Source organism: Lissotriton helveticus, chromosome 4_1, assembly GCF_964261635.1.
Source record: "Lissotriton helveticus chromosome 4_1, aLisHel1.1, whole genome shotgun sequence".
Lineage (NCBI taxonomy): Eukaryota > Metazoa > Chordata > Amphibia > Caudata > Salamandridae > Lissotriton > Lissotriton helveticus.
In genome coordinates this window covers 1,101,377,176-1,101,387,345 of record NC_136063.1, presented here as the reverse complement: position 1 = coordinate 1,101,387,345, position 10,170 = coordinate 1,101,377,176, and the positions used below count along the sequence as shown (strand labels likewise).

At 43.7% G+C, this 10,170-nt stretch overlaps 1 protein-coding gene across 4 annotated transcripts in view; it reads left to right on the top strand.

Moving 5' to 3' along the window:
• The first annotated feature begins 342 nt into the window (after positions 1-342).
• The window catches only part of HJURP (Holliday junction recognition protein), a 934,375-nt gene continuing 924,547 nt past the window's right edge, over positions 343-10,170 (top strand). For 3 of the 4 annotated variants that reach the window (XM_078687705.1, XM_078687704.1, XM_078687706.1), the window contains exon 1: positions 343-407. The gene's annotated coding sequence lies outside the window, so the exon portion shown is untranslated. The remainder of the gene's footprint in view (positions 408-10,170) is intronic. The other variant, XM_078687703.1, reaches the window with a different exon arrangement.

Genomic DNA, 10,170 nt, shown 5'->3' with positions numbered 1-10,170 from the left:
TGACGTTTTAATCACCTATGCGAGAAAAAGGCGACTTTAAAGCACTCGTGTGCGTGATTTCGTTTTCTAGCGCGCACATGCCAGATCTAATGTGTGCGGTTTAAGACGTCTGTGGCTGTAACACCAATGCCAATCACGGTCAGCTACGCCCTCGTGGCTCTGCCCTCCGTGTAGACTAGACCTATTTGCCAACTAAATAAAAAATCCTCTACATATGGCGGTGGCTCTGCCCCTTTTCCAACCAACGTGTAACGTTGAGCTCCTTTTAATCACAAAGGGAGGGATTTACGGGCTCTGGCGGGAGGGGTGTGGCCGTGCGCGCTCATTGGGTGCTTCTGCTCTGCCTGCCTCCTCCAGTGGCTGACTGGCTGTCCGAAAAGTTTTGAACAGCTGCGGCAACACTGAAGGTGAATTATATATTAAATGAGCATGTGTGTGCGCAATATATAGAGAAACGTATTTTAAGTTGCCTTTGTGAGTGGTAGGATGCGTGTGTCGCGAGTAATTTTGTAACTCAGGTCAGTAGCTTCGTCCACCTAAGGAAATTGATGCTGGGATTGCGTGAGGCATCCTGAGGTCCTTCGCTGGGCTGAGCAGATGAATTTTTCTTTCTCTGCTTTGTTTTACGGGTATCAGATCCCTGATCGTATGAAATGACGCAGTGCTGCGTTCTTTTTGTTTACAACGACCTTTGCTTTAGTTTATTAATTTATATTTTTCAATTTTATATAGCGCAGCCATGGTCCGAAGGCATCAGGGTGCTTTACAACAGTAAGCCGATACACGGGCTACAGCGAATTCCAGTTAGTCAGTAAACTCGTACATTTATATCAGTAAATGCGTGTAGGAGTTTACCACATTAAAGAAACAAGTGCAGCAGGTGGTCAAAACTCGTATAGAGTTTAAGTAGCAATTTAGATGGTAGGGTCACAAAACAAAGGTGAGTCAGACCCTGGTGGAGGGAGTACTTAAGTATGGCCGAGGGTGATTATCCAAGGTGTCTGCAAATAGGAGTTGTTTCAGGTTTTTGTTTAAGATGACTATGCAGGTGATTAGGCGGAGGCAAAGAGTTGGTCCCATGCTTCAAGGGGAAGCCATTTGAGGGTTAGCCTGGCAGGGGAAAAGTGGTCAAATATCTTGAGACCCAAAACGAAGTGCGCTGCTGCATGTAGTGTTTCTCTAAGTGGGCCTAGGTGAACTTTGGGAATGCTTGCAAGAAGGAAAATTCCATAATGTCTGGCGAGAATGCACCACTGTTTTGAAGTCATGGCCCGGGATCAGTTGTCTGCTGATGCCCCATAGCTGTCCAGGTTGACGTTGAGTACTGATGCCCATGGCTTTGTTGTGGTTGTGAAGAATGAGATGCTTGTCAAGCGTGATACCAAGTGATGTGGCACTCTGGACTGTGGTGGGGCAGTCATCCAGGGCAGGAAATTTAGCCATCCAGTCTTGTACTGGAGTTTTTGCTTTCTGAGGCAAAATAAAAAAAACATGTTTTAGTTTGGTTGAGTTTTAAATGATGATTGAATATCCAGTTTTTAATCTTTAAGAGTGTGTTTGAAAGCAGGGCAATGTCTTCTGGGGATGAGATTTTCATGTATATTGGTGTGTCGGTGTAGAGGTGGAAGAGAATCCTTGAGTTTCTGAGAATCACACGCAGGGGTTCTCGGTAGAGTTTGAAGAAGGTTGGGGAGATGATTGCACCTTGAGGGACTCCTTGATGTATGCTCAATGGTTTTTGAGAATGAGTTACTTATTTCACACTTTGGGAATGGTTGGTTTGGTATGAGGAGACTGTGCCTCCATATCCCATGTTGTTCTAGATTGCGAAGGAGGTCCAGATGGTTTAGAGTGTCGAATTCAGTGGATAAATCCAGAAGGCAGGAGTTAATGGAGTCGAGGATTCTAAAGGAGTCATCAACTATTGAGAGGATTGTAGTATCTGTAGTGTGGCCCTGACGGACACCTGATTGTAGAGTGTCCAGGAGGTTGTTAGTTAAAAAGTGTGAAGCGAGTTTGGATGCTACGTTGCTGTTGATGACTTTGCCTGAAAATGGAAGTGGCGACTGGGCAGTAGTAGTTTGTTCTCTGGACCAAGAGTTTTTCTAAAAAGGAGAGACCTGACCACTTTTGGTCAGTCTGGAAATAGGCCCTCTTTGAGATAGGCGTTGACATGGTGGTCTATATGGGGAGTAGGTGTGTGCAAAGAGATTTGATAATTGAACCTGTAATAGCGTCCTGAAGGTGGTTCGAGGATTTTTTTTGTTTGTTGATTGTTAGCTGTAGGTCCCCTTTGGAAATTGAGGCGAAAGAGGACCATGATTGCAGCACCTTGCATGGTAGAATCTCAACCATTTTCTAGGGAGGCTTTGGAGGGTAGCGACCTTTGGATGTCTCGGAGTCTTAATCAAAATCTTTTTAGCACAATCATGGGCGCTATTTAGTCACTCACTGACAATGTATGATAGGTATCACTGACCAGGATTAGAGACCAGATCATTAGAATGACTAGAGACGGGGGTGGAACACGCTTATTGGCGACCAGGCCTGGCTCCAGAATTATGGATCTGGGAGGCCCATAACATTGCATGCGAAGTGGGAAAAATTAACAAATCGTTGTAGAACGATAACTGGTTCAGACACTGGCAATTCTGTAATGTTTAAGAAATGAAAAATACACAGTGTCTAATTTATAGACCGAGCAGATGTACTGGGCACATCTGTAGACCATACCATACCATGCCCTGCCCCATACCTGTTATTTTTTCAAGACCAAAAATGAGGGCGATTATATTGTAGTGCTGTAAACATTAGTAATTTTTATTTAATTTATTTAAAGAGTTTTATATAGCGCTGGCTAGACCCGGAGGTATCAGAGTGCTTTACATGAGAAACAACAATGTAACAGAAAAAGTTCAACAATAACACAATAAATCCCAAAAATTAGGCAATACAATTAGGAGAGGAGAGAAAGGAGAGAGAAAAGTAGTGGAGGGGGCAGGGGCGGTGAGAGAGGGAGGATAAGGGAAGAGACAATACGGAGAGACAAAAAGAAGTCTGTCTAAAGACCGACTAGGTAGGGGAAGACCAAGGAGGGAATCCACGGCGCATCTCACCTATAGCTAAACCAGGTAGCTCCATCGGGCATCAGACAAAAAAGTTCAGTCTCAATACATTGAGAGAGGTGAGAAGGAGAGACATAAATAGAGGGAGGATGCGGTAGGAGAGGACAGGAGGGACGAAAGGAAGTGCAACAATATGGTTTAACAGTATAACAGAAAAAGATCAACAATTACACATTACATTAAACCATCACCAATACATTAGGAGAGGAGAGGAAGGAGAAAGAAAATAAGTGGGGGATAGGTGAGAACGTGAGAATAAGGGAATAAGGGAAGAGACAACCGTAGAGACGAGAGGAAGTCTGTCTAAAGATCGACTAGGTAGGTGAAGACCAAGGAGGGAATCCACGGTCCATCTCCCCTATAGCTATACCAGGTAGCTCCATCGAGCGTCAGACAAAGTAGTTCGGTCTCAAGTGTCGAGGGAAGAGGTTCGCAGAAAAACAGGATGGGAAGGAGAAAAGGCAGAAAGACGAAGGAAAATCTGCCCAAAGGCCGGCTGGGTAGGTGACGGTCGAGGGGGAAGTCCCAAAACCCATCTCCTCTATAGCTATCAGGTAGCTCCACCGGGCTATGGCCAAATAGCTAGGTCTCAATGGGAAACATTTAAATAACATGGAGGGCAACATAAATGGAGCATAGAGGGGAGGGAACAGGGAAGGTGAGAAAGGGAGGATAGGGAAGGAGACAACAAGGAGAGACGAAATGAAATCTGTCTAAAGGCCTACTGCGTAGGTGACGACCAAGGAGGGAATCCATGGCCCATCTCCTCTATAGCTAAACCAGGTAGCTCCATCGGGCATCAGACAAAATAGTTCAGTCTCAATACATTGAGAGAGGAGAGAAGTAGAGATATAAATAGAGGGAGGAAGCGGGAAGAGACGACAGGAGAGACAAGAGGAAGTCTGGCTAAAGACCGACTGGGTAGGTGACGTCCAAGGAGGGAATCCCCGACCTGTCTCCCCTATAGCTAAACCAGGTAGCTCCATCGGGCATCAGACAAAATAGCTAGCTCTCAAATGACGCGGGAAATTCACAGGTAAACAGGGTGGTGACTAGGACAAGGACAGGTGAGAGCAAAGGTTAGTAGCAGGAAAGAGGAGAGGAGTAGAGCAGGGAGGGGTAGGGGGTAGGTAGTTAAGTAAAAAGTTCCCATGGATCTGCTGCGAGGCATTCAGAAAGCAGGTCAGTTTCTTCACAGGCGCCACAGTGGAGTTTTCCATGCAGTGCCGCTGAGCGGGGTCCGTAGCAGACACTTCCAGGCTCTCCTCCTCCTCGGGCCGGTCCGGTGTTTGAGGCGTTGCCCGGTGGGGGTGGGGGGTAGGTTCGGTGTCTGAGGGGGTTCGGGAGGGTTTATTTCGGTGTCCCCTGGTTTCCTTGGAAAGAGATTACTGGCTGGGACAGTCTCGCTCCAGATGTGGGAATCGAGGACCAGGCGCACAGATCTACCATCTCGTCACCTATGCTGTTCCTCTCCTCTATATTTTCAACTGCACTCCTGTCTCTTTACTTTACTATCTTCACTCTTTCTAATTCTGCCAAGCTTTTCTGTGTTAGCCACATCTCGCCTCTGACAGAGCCAGCTTTTCTTTCTCTTCCCATCTTCAGCTGCCACTTCTGTCTGGGCTTCCTCATTTACTATACCAATCTCCTTTACAGAGCATGCCCATGCCCGCACCCCCTGTTGCCTAAGCACCCCAAAGAGTTGGTCATTGAAAGTCACTACACACAATGCAATAGCAACCAGGATAATCAAGTCTGTGGTTGGAAAGGGTAAATAAGTGTGTATGTACATTTCCAAATGCTGGTGACTTGGTAGCTCTAAGTCCCCATTAAGCACAGCTCAGGTTGTGCCCAGTGGGTTCCAATGGTTGCCTGATTGTACCCAGTGCTCAGTAGGCATAGGCTTGCCCAGAAAATACAGTAGGAAGGAGTAACCTGGCTACACAACATGTCTGAAGTGTGTTGTTAAGTTTCCTTCTTTTATAAGCAGGGACAGAATCCAAAGTAGCATTTATAAAGTTTATTGCATAAATCCTGAGAGCGGCCTTTCCGTTCAAGTGACCATTACAGAAGAAAACATTTTTATTCCCATTTAACACTCTGGTAAGTAAAGTCGTGTGTAGAACATTACTTACAACATTCCCTCCTTTCATAACCTAATTAACAGCCAACCAATTATAAAAGAAATAAAACAGTGGAGTGGTGCACTTAAAATGAGCAAAAGTTAGCTTTCTAATTTAAGTAGAACAGGTCAGTTTTTTTTAAAGAATAAGAATTATTTGCAATCAAGCGTATGTGATATGATATTGAACATCCTGTAAAGAAGTGTCCTACAATAATTTAACTACTAACGCATTTTATACATACTCCTTAAATCTCATAGTTTTTTTTTCACCTTTCCTTTTATTCTCACATCTATGCCTTGATTGCCCCTTCCCATATGTGCTGCATCGCTCTGTAAAGCGCTCTGATACCCTCTAGGGTCATGTTTGCGCTATACAAAACTTTATAAATACCATTTTTATATATATATATATATACTCATTTTTGCATTCATCATCATCACCACATTTTCTGTGGACATGCGATCCCAAGCTGCACTTGTTCCATACAATGTAGCCTTCCACCTTCACATAATTGTGACATAGTATAATTACTCTCAGTAGTTTGGAAAAATTGGTAACACCCTTCCAAACGCACCTAGGTGGCTCTACATGAACAAATTATCTGATCTCCAAGTTAGTTCTTTTAACTCTCATACTTTCATCATAATGCCTTTTTGTGTTTTCATTGTTTCTCCCTATTATTCTTGCAAAATAAATAACATCCAGTGCTTGCCCACACGCTTTTTATATTATTAACCCTCAACATTTTAACCAGGATGCGTCATCTTGCATCATGTACTTTTGTCCTGTATGAAGCCCCCAATTATCTTATCAATTCTATAACCGATTTTCTGTTGGAAACTACCATACTAATCAAATCTTTCATCATTCTGTTGATCTCCTCAACAAAACCACTAACTCTGTTTATAAACAGCAGTCACCGTATAAAATATTATGAATTTGTTTCTGATAACTGCTCACAACTTCTGTCAACAGATTGTGTGAATAGTTAGATCATAATCTATGATCTGACTGTTCACACAATCTGTTGACAGAAGTTGTGAGCAGTTATCATAAACAAATTCATCTGGATATCCCTTGCATATGAACCTTAAAAAAAATCTTCAGTTTGTTTCTGCTGCCCACTCATTCATACCTTCTATTTCAAACTATTTGTATTAGTAATCAACATTAACCACTAACCTACTTATTCTGAATACTCAGCGTGTCCATTGGTCCCTAAATATCACAGCAATTTTAACCCTTGGCCTCATGGTAAAATCCACTTCTTGCAATGATTGAGCCTTATATTCTATATCATTATTTGCTCACCTTTCTCGGTCCTTCCCCAATTTCTCTACCTCCTTGTCTTAACCTGCATACCAAAACACATCTTGGTTTCTGTGTTTTCTTCAAATGCAGCTCAGATGTCCTTGATGTGCCATTATAAATAACTTACTCAAACTTAGCAGAGGAAATAATCCAACTCCTCTCTGATGGCATTGTAACTTGCCACCTTATCATTAGATGCATTCAAATTTTAAGTCAACCTTCCCTGACCTAGTGCGAAAGACATTTCAATTCTTCATCCTCCTCGGCGTCTTTGTTCCAATCTTCTTTCAAAATGGTTTCCTTGTTTAAGGTACCTACAACAACTACCCAACCTACATTTACATCTTGCATTTTGATGCTATACTTTTACTTCTTAACTTTTTTATTCCTGGATAGGCCATCAGATAATTAATTTCTCTCTCCTTCCAAAAACTCTACAACAAAACTATATTTCTCCATACAAGATAATCATTGAGTAATTCTTGGTGATCCCAAAACAGTGACATAAGTGGTTAGTACATGTATCAGTGGCTTATGATCAGATCAGAACTTTTACGCTATCCTCATAAAATGCTAAAATGTCCTAAGATGTCCTAATAGTCCTAAAATGCTTCGCCACCAAGAATACCACTAAAGTTTAGTTTTCAGTGACTGAGTTCTCCACCCCTGTGTCAATGAAAGCAAACAAACCATACACCACCACTAGTTCCTTATTGTCATGCATCTGTCTTAGAGTTGCACCTAGTCCGATAGTACTAGCATTGGTCGTTATGATGGTATTACATTTTGTATCATACGTTTTCAGTGGTGGTGCATATTTTATAGCTTCTCTAGCTTTTTGTAATTGATTTTGCCATTTTATAGTGCAATCAAATTCACTGTTTAAAAAAACAAATACCTCATGGATTTAGCTTTTTCAGAAAATGTATTGTTCGAACACCTTTCAGAGGACTATGCGGGAAGCAGGAGCTACTGGCTCCATAGAGGGAATCAGTCAGTCAAATATACTTTTATTTGATTCGTTAAAAATCATAAAAGGATGGAGAACCACTGTGGAACACAATACTTTAAGTGTACATTTTTTAAAAGCATATTTTTTAAAAAAGACCTTAAGGTCATAACCTTGAACTGTGGTCAACAAGTTGAATACAAATATTGACAGGTGTATCAGTGCAATTAAAGAATGTGTAACTACAAGTTAATTTGTAGACTACTTGAATTGAGTCACTTGTTTCCAGTTTTTGTGCTGCGATTTCCAGAATTTTATGGCTCTACAATACAGGGAAATCGACAACCCTCCAAAACACCTGATGACTACTGCTGCTCTGCATGTTCTTATTTGTTCCTTCCTTAGAGCCTCCCATGTGTGTTTCTCCTGATGTCCTGGGGCCAGACTTACTATGGGTCCTGAGCAACTGGGTTAAGTACCCTTTCAGCACTTGTCTCTCAGTAGTAGGATGGGTCAAGCAGTCCAAGGCTTCTCGAAGGGGTGGAGTTTGATGCAGGGGGAAAACACAGGGCCAGAACTCAAAATACGTTTAGTGGCAGCAATAAATTATTGTCCAGTCAAATACTTGCTTTTATGAAAAAACGAATATTTAAAATGAACAGAAAGTAAAATACAGTATATATAAACAATACACAGCACAGTCTCTCTGAGGCAGGTCCCTGAGACCCATTTCCTTCTCACCGCTGGTAGCAGTTATTCCCTATTCACTAGACACATTCAGTTTAAGCCCCATTAGTAGTCTGAGTCTCAGGAGTCCCATTCCGACTCTTCCAAAAGTGAAGTGTTCCAACACCCGAAGTGCTGTGTGGCAGAATAAGTTCCCTCGGGTACTTCGGTTCTGTGATCAGTCTTACCCGGCTCCTGCAGGGCTTGCTCTACTGGAGTCCCATGAGCGTTTCTCTCTTGGAAGTCAAGGAGGACTGCAGCGGCTGCTGATGATGAGTAGCCATCACGGTTTGGCAGGGGCAGCAGCTGGGCATCCACAGCACCTTCTCCGGTGAGACAGTAACTTCTCTGATAGTCCTCACGGGATGGTGGGGGGGAGGCTGGTCTTTTGCATTCGTATTCTCAGTCACCACACCCTCCTCTCCTCTTGATGACGGCTGAACCTGGCAATGTCCCTTGTTCTTCACGGTGGTCCTCTCTGGCATACAGGTTTATCAACCTTACTTCGCACATGAGTAATGGCTCGATCGGCACAGCAATAATTCCCGCTTCAGTGGCATACATGTTCGCAGACTTTACTCTGCACATGGACTACAGCCTAGTTTGGCACAGCACTAATCTTCACGATGGTTTGCTCTGTCGTACAGAGTTGGCAACTTCACTTTGCACACGGGCTCAACCCTATCAGTGCAACCGTGGCTAACTTTATAGCAGCCCCTATGGTATAAAAGGTTGCTTTATCCATTCCTAATTTCCACACCTTTTACTGTTAATTTATTTATTTATTTATGCGATTTGTATAGCGCGCAAATACCCTGGGGTGTCTCGGCGCTGAAGTTAACTCAAGAGTCGCTTAGGTGGAAGGCTACTGATTAAAAGGCAAGTCTTTACTTGTTTCCGGAATGTCAGTAAGGAGGGGCTGTTTTTAATTTGGAGGGGGAGGGTGTTCCACAATCTGGAAACAGCCACTATGAATCGTCTGTCTCCCCAGGACACTTTTTTGGTATGGGGGATTGTGAGCAGATGGGCCGAGGATGAGCGTAGAGATCTTTTAGGAGTGTAAGTGCGCATTTTTTTTTTAGGAACTCCGGCCCTTTATTGTTGATAGCTTTGTATGCAATGCACAGAGCCTTGAATTTAGTATGGCTTCTGACCGGCAGCCAGTGCAATTGACGAATGATGGGGGGTATTGACGTGAACTATGGGGTGCGGGTCAGAATTCTTGCTGCTGCGTTCTGGATTAGCTGCATTTTGTTAAGCACTTTCTCCTGAGCATTAAGTAGGAGTCCGTTGCAATAGTCCACCTTGGACAGCACCAAGGTACACATGAGGGTCTTGCCGGCACTAGGCGGAAGAAAAGGCAGGAGTTTTCTAACCATTCTAAGGGTGTAAAATGAGGAGGAAACTACAGCATTCGCATGGTTGATGAACGACAGCTTGTCATCAAACCTTACCCCCAAGTTCCTAACCTTCGTGACAGGTGGTGGAGGGGGACCCAGATCGGTAGACCACCAGGTTGGGAACCATGAGGGGGTGAGACTGCTAAAGATCATGACCTCCGTTTTGTCGGAATTAAGTTTTAAGCAGTTATCTGCCATCCAGGAACTGATAGCCAGCATTCCCTCTTGGAAGCTGGCAGCGATTGCTCCTCCATCGTTGTGTACAGCCAGTACCAGTTGGGTGTCGTCGGCGTACGAGGTTAGTCTTATCCCATGTACCTTGATGACCCTGGCCAAGTCCGACACATAGATGTTAAATAAGGTCGGACTTAGCCAGGATCCTTGGGGTACTCCGCAGGGAAGGGTGAAAATGGGGGAGTAGTAGTCTCCGAATTTGACTGACTGGGTGCAGTCAGATAGGAAGGAGGTCTGGAGGGATTTGGCTTTGTGATGGATGCCGATGGAGGATACACGGTCGATCAAGATGGTGTGAT